Source organism: Chiloscyllium punctatum, chromosome 8 (genome assembly GCF_047496795.1).
Source record: "Chiloscyllium punctatum isolate Juve2018m chromosome 8, sChiPun1.3, whole genome shotgun sequence".
NCBI classification, from domain to species: domain Eukaryota; kingdom Metazoa; phylum Chordata; class Chondrichthyes; order Orectolobiformes; family Hemiscylliidae; genus Chiloscyllium; species Chiloscyllium punctatum.
Window position 1 is genome coordinate 61,178,896 of NC_092746.1, and position 17,457 is coordinate 61,196,352.

Consider the following 17,457-nt stretch of genomic DNA (forward strand, 5'->3'; position numbering starts at 1 on the left):
TTGACGTAAATAAGGTGATAACATTTGTTCACTTGTGGAATGTGCGGCAGTACTTCCTTCTCACACCGGGGGCTAGAGGCATGCTTATTTCACTGTGGGATGCTGAATAATTAAATTTCTGATTTATATTGAAGACTCCTAACAAAACTCACATTCAATAGGAAAGGAACTTGTAATTTAATAAGCTGAGTGGAATATGCATGTAATAGAACAATCCTGATACATTTTAATGTATGCCATACTGAGCAGATATGAATTTATGAAGCTCAGCTCTCTAATTTTAACTTCTGGAAGGCGAATGTCTCATTACTCTTACAAGCTAGGAAAACACGAAGGTTGAAACTGACATAGTAAGAAAGTTGGAAAATGTTCGTGAGAGTGAGTGAGTGAGTGTGAGAGAGCGAGAGAGAACGGATGGAAAGGTTAACTCTTTGTGGTCTGATCTTAGTGTACTCTTGCTTGTCATGCATTGAATGTTATGAATTTATTTTGAATCTGGGAATCTAAGATGATCTTAAAAGAAAAAGCCATTCTGTAGGACGATTATACTGGGCATTTTGGCTAAGCAAAGTTACCTGATGACCTTTTCAACGTACTTTAGACTGATCTCTCATTATGATGTACTGTGAAAAGGGAAGGTTTCCCAGCCAAAGAAATTGGCCATTTGGCCTAACTTGATCAAGGTTCCCACTTAGTCAATGACACTCAGACCTGTCAAGAAGTTTCTCTTCCTCTGGAAACTTTTTCCATTTTATTGCTGCTTAGCTGATTAAAGGCATGTGTTGTTTTAATACTAATTTCTGTATAAAGATAGCTGGTTTGCAGCAATAAAGGGAGTAGCCCGAGAGAGCTCTTAGGGCCAAGAGCTGATGCAGCTACTCTGCTAATGGTTTTAGAACCTTACCTCAAGCCTGGCCTGTAGATATCAACATTAAAGTGTAACATTGATGCCACTGGTAAATAAAAGGTAATGATTTAAACTGGTCTATAAGAGTTTTATTTTCCAGACTACCACAAAGTACGATCTCCGAGACGAACCAAGAGAGGCTTACATATCGAGTCCATCAGGGATTCCCTGAGCCGTCTGAAATAGGTATTTTAACAACAGCTTTGTGCATGGGAGATCATGCCTCACAACTTTGACAAAGTGACCAGGAAGATTGATGTGGGAAGGGCGATAGATATAGTCTATTGGATTTCAGTAAAGCCTTTAATAGGCTCCACATGGTAGGCTGCTCTGGAAGGTTAGATCGCATGGAATCCAAAGGGAGGTGGCAAATTGGATATACAATTGGATTAATGGTAGGAAGAGTAGGGCAATAGAGGAAGGGTACTTGTCAGGTTGGAGGCCTGGGACAAGTGGAGTACCTCAGGAGTCGATGCTGGCCCAATTGCTGTATGTTATCTATATCAATGATTTGGATGAGAATGTACAAGGCGTGATTATTAAGTTTGTAGATGCTACTAAAATAGGCAGCATCGTGGACAGTGAGGAAGGTTAACAGAAATTGCAGCAGGACCTTGATCAGCTGGGGAAGTGGGCCAATAAATTACAAATGGAGTTTAATATAGATAAGTGTGAGGTCGTGCATTTTGAAAAGTCAAATCAAGGTAGGAGTTTCATGGTGAATGGTAGGGCCTTAAGGAGTGCAGTGGAACAGAGGGACCTTGGAGTTCAGGTGCACGGTTTTCTGAAAGTGGAGTCCTCGGTAGACAGGGCAATGAAGAAGGCTTTTGGCACACTGGCCTTCGTCAGTCAGGGCACTGAGTATGGAAGTTGTGTTGCAGTTGTACAGGGTGTTGGTGAGGCCATACTTGGGAATACTGTGTTCTGTTTTGGTCACTTTGGTACAGGGACAATGTTATTTAACTGGAAAAATTGAAGTAGAAATTTACAAGGATGTTGCCAGGACTCAAACGTCAGAGGTGTTGGGAGAGGTTGGACACGCTAAGAGTTTTTACTTTAGGAGCAAAGGAGACTGACTTTTTTAAATGCATAAAGATCATGACAGGCATGGATAGGGTGAATGCACCCAGTCTTTTACCCAGTCTTGGGGAATCAAGAACTAGAGGGCATCAGTTTAACATTAGAGGGGAAAGAATAAAAAGGAACCAGAGGGGCAACTTTTTTTTTTAAAAACATAGAGGATGGCATGCATATCAAATAAGCAACTTGTGGAAGTGGTTGAGGTGTATACATGAACAACATTTAGGCTCTCGGAACTAACCCATTTTAATACTCTTCAAGAGTCCAACACTGCTTTCTCAAAGTCAAAAATGCCCTAGCACATTACCATGCTCCACACAAATCTCACTATCCTCTATATCCTTTTCCTGAATGAATACCAATGCAAAGCAATCATTTAGGATCTCGCCCACTTCCACTGATTTCAAGCACAAGTTCCCTCCTTTATCCTTGATTGGCCTGACATTCCCCCTAGTTATATGGAAGGTTTGGAAAGGGCTCAGAGGAGATTTACTAGGATGTTGCCTGGTATTGAAGTAAGGTCTTAGGAGGAAAGACTGAGGGAACTGAGGTTGTGTTCATTGGAGAGAAGGTGGTTGAGAGGTGATTTAAATCGAGACATATAAAATAACTAGAGAGTTAGAAGGGTGGACAGAGAGCCTTTTTCCTTGGATGGTGAAGGCCAACATGAGGGGACACAGCGTTAAATTGGGGAGTGATAGATTTAGGACAGATATTAGGGGCAGTTTCTTCACTCAGAGTAGTAGGGCCGTGGAACAGTCTGCCTGCACCAGTAGACTCGCTGACGTTAAGGGCATTTAAATGGGCATTGGACATACATATGGATAATAATGGAACAGTGTAGGTTAGATGGGCGTCAGATTATTTTCACAGGTTAATGCAACATCGAGGGCTGAAGGGCCTTTACTGTGCTGTAACTTACTATGTTCTATGGCTATACAGGGAAATGGGGCTAGTATTGATATACATTTTGGTCAGCACGGACCATATTGAACCAAAAGGCCGGTCTCTGTGCTATAGGACTCTGTGACCATGACTCCGAAATAGCTTTTGCATCTAAGAAATTATCAAATATGAATTAACAGCTTTATCCCCCATGAAATCCCCTTTGATGTTTGATTACCAAATAGAATTTCATGAAGACAAAGTCTGATGTAATGGTGTTACAGTTAAATAAAGGTAATTATGAGGGCATGAGAGAGGAACTGACAAAAATAGACTGGAAGCAGAACCTAGCAGGGAAGACAGTAAAGCAAAAATGGCAGGAGTTTGTGGGTAAAATTGAGGACAGTGTACAGAGGTTTATCCCCAAGAAGAGAAAGATTATCCAGGGAGGGATTAGACAGCCATGGCTGACAAAGTCAGTCAGGAAATCTATCAAAGAAAAAGAAAGAGAGATCCTATAAAGTGGCCAAGAGCAGTGGGAAATCAGAAGACTGGGAAGGCTACAAAAACAAACAGAGGATAACAAAGAGAGAAATAATGAAGGAGAGGATCAAATATGAAGGTAGGCTAGCCAGTAATATTAGAAATGATAGTAAAATTTTCTTTCAATACATAAGAAACAAACGACAGGCAAGAGTAGACATTGGGCCACTTCAAACTGATGCTGGAAGCCTAGTGATGGGAGATAAGGAAATAGCAGGAGAACTTAACAAGTACTTTGCATCAGTCCTCAAGACATGAGTAATATCCCAACAATTAAAGGGAGTCAGGGGGCTGAGTTGAGTATGGTTGCCTTTACAAAAGAGAAAGTGCTAGAAAAGCTAAAAGGTCTTAAAATTGATAAATCTCCTGGCCCCGACGGGCTACATCCTAGAGTTCTGAGGGAGATGGCTGAGGAAATAACGGAGGCATTGGTTGAGATCTTTCAAAAGTCACTGGAGTCAGGGAAAGTCCCGGATGATTGGAAGATCGCTGTTGTAACCCTCTTGGTTAAGAAAGGATCAAGGCAAAAGATGGAAAATTATAGGCCAATTAGCCTAACCTCAGTTGTTGGTAAAATTCTAGAATCCATCATTAAGGATGAGGTTTCTAAATTCTTAGAAGAGCAGGGTCGGATTAGAACAAGTCAACATGGATTTAGTAAGGGGAGGTCGTGCCTGAGAAACCGGTTGGTATTCTTTGAAGAGGTGACAAGTAGGTTAGACCAGGGAAACCCAGTGGATGTGGTCTACCTAGACTTCCAAAAGGCCTTTGATAAGGTGCCACATGGGAGACTGCTGAGCAAGGTGAGGGCCCATGGTGTTCGAGGTGAGCTACTGGTATGGATTGAGGGTTGGCTGTCTGACAGAAGGTAGAGAGTTGGGATAAAAGGTTCTTTTTCGGAATGGCAGCCGGTGACAAGCGGTGTCCCGCAGGGTTCAGTGTTGGGGCCGCAGCTGTTCACATTATATATTAATGATCTGGATGAAGGGACTGGGGGCATTCTAGCGAAGTTTGCCGATGATACAAAGTTAGGTGGACAGGCAGGTAGTACTGAGGAAGTGGGGAAGCTGCAGAAGGATCTAGACAGTTTGGAAGAGGTGGTCCAGGAAATGGCTGATGGAATTCAATGTGAGCAAATGAGAGGTCTTGCACTTTGGAAAAAAGAATACAAGCATGGACTACTTTCTAAACGGTAAAGACAAAGTACAGAGGGATCTGGGAGTGCTAGTTGAGGATTCTCTAAAGGTAAACATGCAGGTTGAGTCCGTGATTAAGAAAGCGAATGCAATGTTGTCAATTATCTCAAGAGGGTTGGAATATAAAAGCACCGTTGTGCTACTGAGACTTTATAAAGCTCTGGTTAGGCCCCATTTGGAGTACTGTGTCCAGTTTTGGTCCCCACACCTCAGGAAGGACATACTGGCACTGGAGCGTGTCCAGCAGAGATTCACACGGATGATCCCTGGAATGGTAGGTCTAACATATGAGGAACAGCTGAGGATCCTGGGATTGTATTCATTGGAGTTAAGAAGATTAAGGGGAGATCTAATAGAAACTTACAAGATAATACATGGCTTGGAGAGGGTGGACGCTAGGAAATTGTTTCCGTTAGGCGAGGAGTCTAAGACCCGTGGACACAGCCTTAGAATTAGAGGGGGTAAATTCAGAACAGAAATGCGGAGACATTTCTTCAGCCAGAGAGTGGTGGGCCTATGGAATTCATTGCTGCAGAGTGCAGTGGAGGCCGGGGCGCGAAATGTCTTCAAGGCAGAGATTGATAAATTCTTGTTGTCACAAGGAATTAAGGGTTACGGGGAGAATGCAGGTAAGTGGAGTTGAAATGCCTATCAGCCATGATTGAATGGCGGAGTGGACTCGATGGGCCAAATGGCCTTACTTATGCTCCTGTGTCTTATGGTCTTATGAACATGTCGAAGAATTCAGTTCAATTTGCAGTAGAGCATTGTACATGCATTTTAATCCAACAAAAAAAAAGAGTAGGTTATTCTGGAAGGCCCATGAAGAAATATGCAAGTATGTCTAAACTAAAATGGACAGATTTCACCCAGTGGAAGCTAACTGTATAATTTTGCCATGGTGACAATGTATAGTTGTTAATTATTTAAAAACTGCACAATAGTACAAAACTTGAAGCACAGTTGAACTCTTCTTTGAAAGAACTACCCAATTAGATCTACTAGTAGCATTTTACCATGGCTGTATCATTTATATTGTCTTCTCGCACTTAAAAACATTAAAGCCATGGACCGAGTCCCTCTGGAAATACATGTTCTGCACCACCTATTTGACAAAAACAAATAACTAAGTCACATCTGCAGCATATTCTAACCCATACTGCACTCTGAACATAGTTTTGGTATTTTGACAAGGTCAAGATGTTAAATTCATTGAAACTAAATGGAAAGAAAATTTACCAACATTTACTTACAAAAATTTCAATCTATACAAAATTCTGCTAGATTGTCTTTTATCATTTTCTGTACTATATGCAAAATGCTCATACATATAGAAAATGCATTAAAAACTCCTAAATAAATTTAACTTCCTTAAGTTATAACCACCTAATGAAGGAGCAATGCTCCGAAAGCTGTGCTTCCAAATAAACCTGTTGGACTGTAATCTGGTGTTGTGTGATTTTTAACTTCCTTAAGTATGTTTCTAAAACCAGTGCAAACAAAAACAAATACAAATACAGTACTGCCTTGACTTACGAACTTAATCCGTTTCGGGACCCGGTTCGCGAACCAAAAAGTTTGCGGACTGAATCAATTTTTCCCATTGTTCGGATAGCGTAAGAATGCTTGGACGTAGCAACGAACGCAGTTCACAAAGCACGCGCCAAAGACGAACTGAATGAAATCGCGCAGGACCCAAGAGCTTTTGCGTTCAACAAGCACGTAGCAAAGCAGAACAATGAAATCATGCGGTCGCACACAGGCTTTTGGCATCCGTACCTTTGTTCGTACCTTGAATTTTGTCTGTACGTTGAAGCAAAATTTTATGTACAATACTGTTCGTAAACCGATTTGTTGTGAACGGGGCCGTTCGTATGTCGAGGCGCTACTGTATATTGGAAAAGGGCATTGAATACAGAATGGGCTGAAGGTACACATTAGAGGTCAATTCGCCTTATAGACACACCTCAAGATTTTCCAACATTGCAGGGAAAGAAATAATAAAGCAATAAGCAGCACAACACAAAGCACATCATGGCCTTGCAACTTTCTGTTGTAAGTCAAATAAATTAATGTAAAAATTCACAAAAATGTTCAGATTGTGCTTTAAATAAAAGTGACAGGGTTTGCATGTCCTGCCATTATGCAACAATTCTACTAAGACAGAGTTGCTTTACTAAAATCAAGTTAGATCAACAAAATACAGCAAAAGGCAATTACTGATAAGGGTGACCATGGAACTTCTAGATTCTAATAAAAACCTATAGTTCACCAATGTCCGTCACAGAAGATGATCCTTCTCTGGCAGCACGGTGGCTCAGTGGTTAGCATTGCTGCCTCTCAGAACCAAGAATCTGGGTTTGGTTCCAGCCTCAGGCGACTGTGTGGATTTTGCACATACTCTCCGTGTCATTATTGCTTTCCTCCAAGTACTCTGGGTTCCTCGAACAATCCAAATATGTGCAGGTTAGGAATGGCCATGCTAAACTGTCCATAGGGTTTAGAGATGGATAAGTTAGGTACATTAGTCAGGGGAAATGTAGAATAATAGGGTAGGGGAATCAGAGATGTACAGCATAGAAACAGACCCTTCGGTCCAACCCTATCCAGTCCCACCTGCCAGCACCCAACCCATATCCCTCCAAACCCTTCCTATTCATATACCCATCCAAATGCCTTTTAAATGTTGCAATTGTACCAACCTCCACCACTTCCTCTGGCAGCTCATTCCATACACGTACCACTGTGTGAAAAAAGTTGCCCCTAAGGTCCCTTTTATATCTAAACCTATGCCCTCTAGTTCTGGACTCCCCCACCCCAGGGAAAAGACTTTGCCTAATTATCCTAACCATGCCCCTCATAATTTTGTAAACCTTTATAAGGTCACCCCTCAGCCTCCGATGCTCCAGGGAAAACAGCCCCAGCCTGTTCAGCCTCTCCCTATAGCTCAAATCCTTCAACCATGGCAACATCCTTGTAAATCTTTTCTGAACCCTTTCAAGTTTCACAACATCTTTCCAATAGGAAGGATACCAGAATTGCACGTAATATTCCAACAGTGGCCTAACCAATGTCCTATACAGCCGCAACATGACATCCCAACTCTTGTATTCAATACTCTGACCGATAAACAAAAGCATACCAAACGCTTTCTTCACTATCCTATCTACCTGTGACTCCACTTTCAAGGAGCTATGAACCTGCACTCCAAGGTCTCTTTGTTCAGCAACACTCCCTAGAACCTTCCATTAAGTGTATAAGTCCTACTAAGATTTGCTTTCCCAAAATGCAGCACCTCGCATTTATCAAGAGTTAAACTCCATCTGCCACTTCTTGGCCCATTGGCCCATCTGGTCCAGATCATGTTGTAATCTGAGGTAACCCTCTTCGCTGTCCACCACACCTCCAATTTTGGTGTAATCTGCAAACTTACTAACTGTACCTCTTATGCTCACATCCAAATCATTTATGTAAATGACAAAAAGTAGAGGACCAGCACCGATCCTTGTGGTATTCCACTGGTCACAGGCCGTCAGTCTGAAAAACAACCCTCCACCACTACCCTCTGTCTTCTACCTTTGAGCCAGTTCTGTATCCAAATGGCTAGTTCTCCCTTTATTCTGTGAGATCTAACCTTGCTAACCAGTCTCTCATGGGGAACCTTGTCAACACCTTATTGAAGTCCACATAGATCACATCTACTGCTCTGCCCTCATCAATCCTCTTTGTTACTTCTTCAAAAAACTCAATCAAGTTTGTGAGACATGATTTTCCACGCACAAAGCCATGTTGATTATTCCTAATCAGTCCTTTGCCTTTCCAAATACATGTGCATCCTGTCCCTCAGGATTCCCTCCAACAACTTGCCCACCACCCAAGTCAGGCTAACTGGTCGATAGTTCCATGGCTTGTCCTTACCACCCTTCTTAAACAGTGGCACCACGTTAGCCAACTTTCAGTCTTCCGACATACCACCTGTGACTATCGATGATACAACTATCTCAGCAAGAGGCCCAGCAATCACTTTTCTAGCTTCCCACAGAGTTCTCGGGTACGTCTGATCAGGTCCTGGGGATTTATCCACTTTTGCCCGTTTCAAGATATCCAGCACTTCCTCCACTGTAATATGGACATTTTGCAAGATGTCACCATCTATTTCCCTACAGTCTATATCTTCCATATCCTTTTCCACAGTAAATACTGATGCAAAATACTCGTTTAGTATCTCCCCATTTTCTGTGGCTCCACACAAAGCCGCCTTGCTAATATGCTTAGTGACTTCTGCCACCCCTACTGCCGTATCTGCCACCACTTCCGCCCCCACCAACACCACTCACCTGCATTGTGCTGACACACCCCCCACAGATCCCACTGTCACCATTCGTGGCCCCCAGAAACCAGAGGGGAACACCACCCCTGCTCATGACCCCACCCCCAATCCCCCCACCATCATACCCACTCCAGTTACCAGCTCCGCCCCCACTCCCAGCTCCACACCCACACCAGGTCCCAGCTCCCAGCCCTGCCGAGTTTTCACCATTCCTCCAGACTTTCCCCTCACTGAGGATGAAAGATCAGTCCTCAGCAAAGGACTCACCTTCATCCCCCTCCGTCCACGCATCAATGAATTTAATACACGCCGTGACGTCGAACACTTCTTCTGCCACCAAGTTTACTTTCACAATCAGGACTCCCGCCCACCTTTCGAGGACCCCTTCGCCCACCTCCAACACACTGCATCCACCTGGACACCCCGCACTGGCCTATTACCCACCCTCGACCTCTTCATTTCCAACTGCGGCCGGGACAGTAACCACCTCAAACTGTCTACCCCCCTCCCCCACTCCAACCTCTCACCCTCACAACGCGCAGACCTCCAATCCCACTGCTCCAATCCCAAGCTCATCATCAAGCCAGCAGATAAAGGGGGCGCAGTGGAAGTCTGGCGTACTGACCTCTACACCGCTGAAGCCAAACGCCAACTTGAGGACACCTCTTCCTACTGTCCCCTTGACCATGACCCCACCCCCCATCACCAAACCATCATCTCCCAGACCGTATAGAACCTCATCACCTCAGGAGATCTCCACCCACAGCTTCCAACCTCATAGCCCGGGAATCCCGCACTGCCCGGTTCTACCTCCTTCCCAAGATCCACAAGCCTGACCACCCTGGACGACCCATTGTCTCAGCATGCTCCTGCCCCACTGAACTCATCTCTACCTACCTCGACACTGTCCTATCCCCCCTAGTCCAGGAACTCCCCACATACGTTCGAGACACCACCCACGCCCTCCACCTCCTCCAAGACTTCCGTTTCCCCGGCCCCCAATGCCTCATCTTCACCATGGATAGCCAATCCCTCTACACCTCCATCCGCCATGACCAGGTCCTCCAAGCCCTCAGTTTTTTCCTCTCCCGACGTCCCCAACAGTACCCTTCCACCGACATTCATTCGTTTGGCCGAACTGGTCCTCACCCTTAACAATTTCTCCTTCGAATCCTCCCACTCCACTCAGACCAAAAGGGTAGCCATGGGCACATGTATGGGCCCCAGCTATGCCTGTCTCTTTGTTGGCTACATAGAACAGTCAATCTTCCGTAATTACACCGGCACCACTCCCCACCTCTTCCTCCGCTACATTGATGACTGCATTGGCGCCACCTCATGCTCCCGCAAGGTGGTTGAGCAATTCATCAACTTTACCAACACATTCCACCCTGACCTTAAATTTACCTGGAGCATCTTCGACACCTCCCTCCCCTTTCTGGACCTCTCCATCTCCATTAATGACCACCGACTTGACACTGACATTTTTTACAAACCCACCGACTCCAACAGCTACCTGGATTACACCTCTTCCCACCCTACCTCTTGCAAAAATGCCATCCCGTATTCCCAATTCCTCCGCCTCCGCCGGATCTGCTCCCAGGAGGACCAGTTCCACCACAGAACACACCAGATGGCCTCCTTCTTTAGAGACCGCAATTTCCCTTCCCACGTGGTTAAAGATGCCCTCCAACGCATCTCGCCCACATCCCGCACCTCCACCCTCAGACCCCACCCCTCCAACCGTAACAAGGACTGAATGTCCCTGGTGCTCACCTTCCACCCTACCAACCTGTGCATAAACCAAATCATCTGCCGACATTTCCGCCACCTCCAAAAAGACCCCACCACCAGGGATATTTCCCTCCCCACTCCTTTCTGCCATCCGCAAAGACTGTTCTCTCCGTGACTACCTGGTCAGGTCCACGCCCCCCTACAACCCACCCTCCCATCCTGGCACCTTCCCCTGCCACTGCAGGAACTGCAAAACCTGCGCCCACACCTCCTCCCTCACCTCCATCCAACGCCCTAAAGGAGCCTTCTACATCCAAAGTTTTACCTGCACATCCACTAATATCATTTATTGTATCCATTGCTCCCGATGCAGTCTCCTCTATATTGGGGAGACTGGACGCCTCCTAGCAGAGTGCTTTAGGGAACATCTCCAGGACACCCGCACCAATCAACCACACCGCCCTGTGGCCCCCTCTCACTCTGCCGAGGACATGGAGGCGCTGGGCCTCCTTCACCACTGCTCCCTCACCACCAGAAGCAAGGAGGAAGAATGCCTCATCTTCCACCTCGGAACACTTCAACCCCAGGGCATCAATGTGGACTTCACCTTTATTCCTGATGAAGGGCTTTTGCCCGAAATGTCAATTTTACTGCTCCTTGGATGTTGCCTGAACTGCTGTGCTCTTCCAGCACCACTAATCCAGAATCTGGTTTCCAGCATCTGCAGTCATTGTTGTTACCTAATCTATTCTCTCCCTAGTTATCCTTTTGTCCTTAATGTATTTGTAAAAACCCTTTGGATTCTCCTTAAATCTACTTGCCAAAACTATTTCATGTCTCCTTTTTGCCCTCCTAATTTCCCTCTTAAGTATACTCCTACTGCCTTTATACTCTTCAAAGGATTCACTCGATCCATCCTGCCTATACCTTACACATGCTTCCTTCTTTTTCTTTACCAAACCCTCAATTTCTTTTGTCATCCAACATTCCCTATAACCACCTTTCTTTTCACCCTAACAAGAATATACCTTCTCTGGATTCTCATTATCTCATTCCTGAAGACTTCCCATTTTCCAGCTGTCCCTTTACCTGTGAACATCTGCCCCCAATCAGCTTTTGAAAGTTCTTGCCTAATACCGTCAAAATTGGCCTTTCTCCAATTTAGAGCTTCAACTTTTAGATCTGGCCTATCCTTTTCCATCACTATTTTAAATCTAATGGAATTATGGTCGCTGGCCCCAAAATGCTCCCCCACTGACACCTCAGTCACCTGCCCTGCCTTATTTCCCAAGGATAGGTCAAGTTCTGCACCTTCTCTCGTCGGTACAACCACATACTGAATCAGAAAATTTTCTTGTACACACTTAACAAATTCCTCTCCATCTAAACCCTTAACACCATGGCAGTCCCAGTCTACGTTTGGAAAGTTAAAATCCCCAAACATAACCACCTTATTATTCTTACACACAGCTGAGATCTCCTTACGAGTTTGTTTCTCAATTTCCCTCTGACTATTAGGGGGTTTACAATACAATCCCAATAAGGTGATCATCCCTTTCTTATTTCTCAGCTCCACCCAAATAACTTGCCTGGATGTATATCCGGGAATATCCTCCCTCAGCACAGCTGTAATGCTATCCCTTATCAAAAACGCCACTCCCCCTCCTCTCTTGCCTCCCTTTCTCTTACTGTAGCATTTGTATCCCAGTCCCATGTTCCTAACCATGCCCTGAGTTCATGTGCCTTCCCAGTTAGGCCGCTTGCATTGAAAGAAATGCAGTTTAATTTATTAGTCCTACCTTGTCCCTGCCTGTCCTGACTGTTTGACTTGCTTCTGTTCTCAACTGCACCAGTGTCAGATTGATCTCTTTCCTCCCTGGGTCCCACCCCCCCCACCTTACTTGTTTAAATCCTCCTGAGAAGCTCTAGCTAATCTCCCTGCCAATTTAGGTGCAATCCGTCCTTCTTGGACAGATCATTTCTACCCAAAAAGAGATTCCAATGATCCAAAAATGGATTCTTCTCCCATACACCAGCTCCTCAGCCATGCATTCATCTGCTCTATCCTCCTATTCCTACCCTCACTAGCTCGTAGCACCGGCAATAATCCAGATATTACTACTCACGGACCTTTTTAAATTCCTGCGTAAATCTCTGTAATCTCCCTTCAGAATCTCAACCTTTCCCCTTCCTACGTCATTCCAATGTGGACAATAACCTCCTGATGGCCCCTCTCCCCCTTGAGAACATTCTGCACCCTGTGAGACATCCTTGAGCCTGGCACCAGGGAAGCAACACACCATTCTGATTTTTTGCTACTGGCCACAGAAACGTCTATCTGGACCTCGGACTAGAGAGTCCCCAATACAATTGATCTTTTGGAACCCGATGTACCCCTCATTGCATTAGAGCCAGTTTCAATACCAGAAACTTGGCTGTTCATGCTACATTCCCATGATCCATCACCCCCTACATTTTCCAAAACAGCATACTTGTCTGAAAAGGGGATAGCACTAGCTGCCTACCTCTCTTACCTTCCCTGGAATTAACCCATCTATGTGATTGCATCTGAGACTTTCCTCCCTTCCTATAACCGCCATCCATCATATTCTGTTGCTGTTCCAAATTCCTCATTGCTTCTAATTGTCTCTCCAACCAATCCATTCGATCTGATAAGATTCGCAACCAACAGTATTTATTGCAGTAATCCACAGCAACTCTTAAACTCTCTTTAAACTCCCGCATCTGACAAGAGGTGCACGTCACTCTAAAGGCCATTTTTGCTCCTTCACAATTTGCTCAGAAAATAACACCGTCTAATTCCTCTACAAAACACTGCCCAGGTTAAATTAATAGTTATGGGTTATATTTTAAGTTTAATCAAGATACATATCTCAAAAAACATATAAATCAAGAAAGAACCCACTCTACTCACTACTGCAGACTTTCTGTAGGTCCCACTTGAAACAATACAATTATCAGTTTCTGTGCTGTGCACTTCGCCCAAACAGTTCCTCCAAGATCAGTTGGGAATTTCAGTGTTTGTTAATTTTCCCAGATGCACTCTGATATCCAGCGATACATGAATTCAAACAGCAAAGGCAAAAACAATGAATGCAGATGCTAGAAACCAGATTCTGGATTAGAGTAGTGCTGGAAAAGCACAGCAGTTCAGGCAGCATCCAAGGAGCAGGGAAATCGACGTTTTGGGCAAAAACCCTTCATCAGGAACGATCGGGCTTTTGCCCGAAACGTCGACTTTCCTGTTCCTCAGATGTTGCCTGAACTGCTGTGTTTTTCCAGCACCACTCTAATCCAGAAACAGCAAAGGCAGTAAGGGAATGGATCTGAATGGGTTATTCTTCAGAAGGTCAGTGTGGACTTGTTGGACCAAATGGCCTGTTTCCACACTGTAGGGATTCTACAAAAAAGACCCAGCCCATGTGATAAAAAGCCTCAGTAATGTGCCTCTCATAACTCAAGTGGGGCAGCAAGCTACTCAATGAATTAATAATGCTATAAAGACAAAATAAATTCAATTACTGCTATATTAGTCCAAAGTGTTGTAAAGAGTCAGAGATGATATTAAGTAACATTCACTGATATCCTCTTCAGGTTGGACTCCTCCGGATCTCATTGTTTGCTCTCATTTTGGAGCAAACATAGATAAAGGAGCTGAATTATAAGACAACATAAGATTATCAACCATTGACACTGGTACAGCATTTAACAAACTGCAGAATCAGGTAGCCATAGCAAAACTGAAATCATTGGGACACTGAAAGCTTGCCATTGACTGTTAGAGAACAAACACTTCAACAATTACAACATTGAAACAGGAGTCAAAAAGAAAAATATTCAAGGCCTAGATATCTTCAGCTTCATGAATGAGTTTTTATCCCTTCACAAGGTCAGAAACAGGAATGTATGCTGATGATTACATAACATTCAGCATTATTTTTGACTCCAGTGTACTGAAGCAGTCAGTGCCCATATATTATGCTTAAACACTTAGGCTTAGGCTGATGCGTGACATCCATACCAAACTAGGCCAGGCAAAGAGCATCTTTAACAAGAAAGAATCCAGTTATCTGCTCGACATTCAATGGCATTAACATTGTCAAAATTCCCATCATTAACATGTTTTGGGGTCATGATAGACCACCAACCTCACTGGGTCAAAACCTGAAATTCCCTTCCAAACAACACAGTGGTCTCCAGTTACTTCAAGGACTGCGACCATTCAAGAAGACAGGTCAGCACCTTCTTCAGGGCATTTGGGATGAGTAATAAATGCTGGCCTAGGCAGACAACCACATCCCACAAACAAATAAATTATAAATAGCAAGGACAAGAGCAGTTCAAAAGCTAAGAATTCTGCAGTTACCATTTTTCCAAAATCTGGTAGATACACAAGGACAGATAGATGGATCACTACTGCAGGTTCCCCTCCAAGTCACATACTGTCTTAAATCATGTAATGCATAATAACTTGTATTTAAAGCATACCGACCAAAAGGATAGAATTATTGATACCCAAAGAAAACAATCCGTCATCTAAATTATTCAAATGGAGATAAGGCGAGTTTCCTCACCCTGATACAGATAACACATCCAATCATCTGATCTCCGAGAACTTGCACACTGAATAGTTGTATTGCTTTCTATTGTGTGCTCTGATAGGCTATTGTGTCTGTTGCAACACGTTAGCATAGTTTCCAAGAACATCAGCATCCACTGAGGTCTCCATCTCCAGAAGGAGAAAGTGAGGACTACAGATGCTGGAGATCAGAGTTGAAGAGTGAGGTGCTAGAAAAGCACAGCTGGTTAGGCAGCATCCAAGGAGCAGGAGAGTCGACATTTATATGATGAAGAGCTTATGCTCGAAATGTAGACTTTCCTGCTCCTTGGATGTTGCTTGACCAGCTGTGCTTTTCCAGCACCACACTTTTTAACACCAATCTCCAGAAGTCAAGTATTTACAAACTAATGATCCAAATAAGCTCACATGGACTGCTGATCCTCCGACTCAGATGTCAGATTACTGAATCTGCCACACTAAACGACTTGGCACTAGTTCTACCCAGGCCTCCCATTTGTCTCGGATGCCAGAGACATTTCCTTAACTGGTTTTGAGAAAAATACCATCGCTTGGTTAAATTCTGCAAACATAAAAAAGTCAAAGCAACAGTACATACAAGTACAAATCACAATGTTCAATGATAACTATTGATACATTTTCACAAAACTATTGAACAGTAACACTTTACATATGCATTATGCTAAAAGTTATTTCCACCACACTGGCAAGACCAAGTTACGGAGAGAACAATCGTTGTTTCATATCCACTCACTGAAGCATTTCAGTTGGAGTGGAAACAATTACAGTGCGTCATTGTATAAAACAAACAGCGGCAAACTAGAACTACTGGGTTGAGTTACGGAAAGTGATTTTTGGTGCAACGCAATCCTCTAAACAATACTTTTGTTGACAAAGACAAGGCGTTTAAAACAACGTGACGATTTAAGTGGCAATTGTATGAGACTTCGTGACAACTTAATTCGTTTATTTTAAAAAGCGGTAGAACGTAGGTTAAATGAGAATACTCAGATGTTTTTAGCCCACCAGACATCATTGCAGTAGTTTATTTACGGTCAATGCTCAGGATCCTACTGGATCCCAGATTGCCGCCGCTCATACAGCGTCGAGTCAAACAGAGATCGAGGCCTCGGTCCCTGGAGCCCGAGGCGAGGGGAATCCCAGACTATTTGTGGAACCCGGCCGGGGAGGACGGCCAGGGTCTGTCTCCAGCCGTAGGCGGAAATTAATCAGCTCCTCTTTGTAGTGCGCCACAAACAGGAGGAGTCCCAGGGCCCGGCTTCCCGAAACAGGCCTGGAATAGAGCCTCGGCTGGCTCTCCGATTCATCCCGGCCCTTCCCCGCACTGAGGCAGAGGCTCCGAACTCCTGCTTCACTGCCTCGGCTCCCTCCCTCCCTCCCACCTCTTAAAAGTCTTTAAAAGTTTCAGCCGCTGAGCCCGGCTGGCTGGAATTTGGGGGGAGAATCCCTGAGGCCGGTCCCTGGGCCTCGGGCTCTGCCAACAACATGGCGGCGACTGCGGCCTCCCGCAAACGGCCCGAGTCACCGTGAGTCAGGGGCTGATGGAGAGAGGCCGCCAGGCTCCTTTCCTCTTTTTATCCCTTCCCCCCCCATTTCCATCCATCCCCAGTACCGCCAGCTCCTGCTTCACTCACCATCGCTGTCTTGCTCGCTCCGTTTCGCCTCTCTGCTTCCGATTTAATTTTTTTTTCAACCGACTCCCGGCGCCTCCTCTCCGCAGGTTCCGCCCCGCCGCCTGCAACTAATTCCTTAAACAACAGTTCCGCCGCCGCCGCTCGCCCACATCTCGCCCGGCCTCTCCCTCCCGGCACGTTAAAGCCGCGCCGCCACTCGCTCAGCTCCCCTTCGGTTTGTTTTAATAAAATGACGAAGGAGCAAAGCACGTGTTGCTATTCCCGACAAACAGAAATAATATCGCAGGGGCAGATTGTTTATGACGGAAGGACTCGATCCCGTTGCTGCCAGGATCCCCGGAAAAATCTTGCTTGCGACTGTTTTATTTCTCTAGAAATGTTGTTTTTCCCTCCCCCCAAAACCAACGAGGTTTATCTGAGAGTGGTTAATTTTTTTTTATAAGAGTGAGATTTTCAACTATTTAAGTTCAATATATATTTTAAAAGACTTTTTAAACCAACGTTTGTACTGACTACGCAACGTTTTA

The 17,457-nt window shown here is 44.6% G+C and overlaps 1 protein-coding gene across 1 annotated transcript in view; it reads right to left on the reverse strand.

Moving 5' to 3' along the window:
- The window catches only part of LOC140480593 (cullin-1), a 133,431-nt gene extending 116,276 nt beyond the window's left edge, over nt 1–17,155 (reverse strand). Inside the window, exon 1 of the mRNA XM_072575653.1 lies at nt 16,931–17,155. The gene's annotated coding sequence lies outside the window, so the exon portion shown is untranslated. The remainder of the gene's footprint in view (nt 1–16,930) is intronic.
- Nucleotides 17,156–17,457: the final 302 nt, after the last annotated feature.